General features: G+C 30.4%; 1 protein-coding gene across 2 annotated transcripts in view; it reads right to left on the minus strand.

Annotated features, from left to right (window-relative positions):
- The window catches only part of LOC107700387 (tetraspanin-3-like), a 14259-nt gene that overhangs the window by 9847 nt on the left and 2608 nt on the right, over positions 1-1804 (minus strand). The gene's annotated exons all lie outside the window — the stretch shown is intronic.

Here is a 1804-nt window from a genome sequence, read left to right on the forward strand (position 1 = left end):
TTTTTTTTTAAAGAAAAAAAGCAGTTAGTAAATGAATAGAGTGCAAGTCTAAAAGGGGCAAGTTTTCTTTTATTTTCCCACCTCCTACTCCTACTGGATTGGCGAGAAGAGTAATTTGACATCATTTCCGAGATGCTAATGAGCATAGCGCTGATTGCAGTTTTTAAAATACTGTTGTGCTGCAATAACCTGCCTTCTCAAATTTTAAAATAAAACTAAACTAAACTAAATTTAACTTAATTGCAATTTCTGAGAAGATAAAACATAGTATTCATTGTATTACATGTTATTTGTATCTGTAAAATATAGTATATTGTTTTTTAAAGAGTATATTGTTTTTTAAATTTACTGGGTTTTTTGTGTTTTTTTTGTTTTTTTTAAAGAGAACACAAACATTTAGTTTTCTTGACTTTTATGTTTGGCCTAACGACAGGAGAAACAGCCAGTGTCAAAGACAGCAGCAATTCTTAATATTCTTGGGATAAATGTATCTTCAAAAGAATATTTAAAACTCATTTGCTGTATTTCTCTGAACCTAATTCACCTTAATAAAAATGAAAAGATGTATCATTGGTTCTCTTCCGGATCTTACTGTTGGTGGTCTTTACATCAGGGATTTAAAAAAAAATTTATATTAGAAAGATCACATAATCATGATTATCATTCTCTTTTTTCTGTAAACTTTGGTCGGATATAAATACATATGTAGTTCCTAATTAAGTGTAAGTCAAGAAACTCACTTTAAAATAATAAATTGATATTATCCATGTAATGACTTCAGTAAAAAGTTTAAAGAAGTGTTTTGTTGTTTTTGTAAAGATGATTCAGAAACAATCTTATTTTTCAATTGTACTTACACAAAATTATTTTGGACCCAAGTTTCATTGTTTATTTTAATCTGTTTTACAAGTTTATAAAAAACAACTGATAAGATCTTGTTTATAGAATGTGATACTGGTTTATTGGAGATGCACAGTATAATCAAACTTCTTATTTTATTTGGGAAATATCATATACACAAAGCAAAATACATATTGTCTGTACCAAATGATATTTTATGATTTGTTCATCTCAATACAGAATAATTGTAAAGCTAAGACATCTCTGCTGTTGAAAAAGGTAATTGATGTATTAGATGTATGACTGATTTTTAAAAGTTTTGATTTTATTGTGTTGCATATCTGTGAAGGAACTTGTAATTAGACAAGTGGTGCTCACTGCAGATCCAAATGGGTCAAATGGGTGGACCTCTGCAGACCTAATGGGTGGAGCTTGACCTAGTTATGGTTAGGGTATGGTTGGACCTTCGAGCTCCACCAATAATGTCCAGAGAGGTTTCATAGGTTTCAGTTCTCTGTTATAATGTTTCCTACTTTCATGTCTTGTAAACTTGTGGGTCTCATACAAAATGCAAGTGGCGCCATCTAGCATCTCTCTTACCTATATGTTGACCGATTGTTTCATATTGTAATGGACTATTTCATGTCTCAGCAGAAACTTTAATCTAATATCCAGGTAAGATTAGAAAATAATTTAAGCTCAGATCAATCTTTCATGTCCACATATTTATTATTTGTTGAGTAGCCAAGCAATTACAGGTGCATCTCAATAAATTAGAATGTCGTGGAAAAGTTCATTTATTTCAGTAATTCAACTCAAATTGTGAAACTCGTGTATTAAATAAATTCAATGCACACAGACTGAAGTAGTTTAAGTCTTTGGTTCTTTTAATTGTGATGATTTTGGCTCACATTTAACAAAAACCCACCAATTCACTATCTCAACAAATTAGAATATGGTGACA

The sequence above is a fragment of the Sinocyclocheilus anshuiensis genome, unplaced genomic scaffold, assembly GCF_001515605.1.
Source record: "Sinocyclocheilus anshuiensis isolate Anshui unplaced genomic scaffold, SAMN03320099.WGS_v1.1 scaffold154, whole genome shotgun sequence".
Lineage (NCBI taxonomy): Eukaryota > Metazoa > Chordata > Actinopteri > Cypriniformes > Cyprinidae > Sinocyclocheilus > Sinocyclocheilus anshuiensis.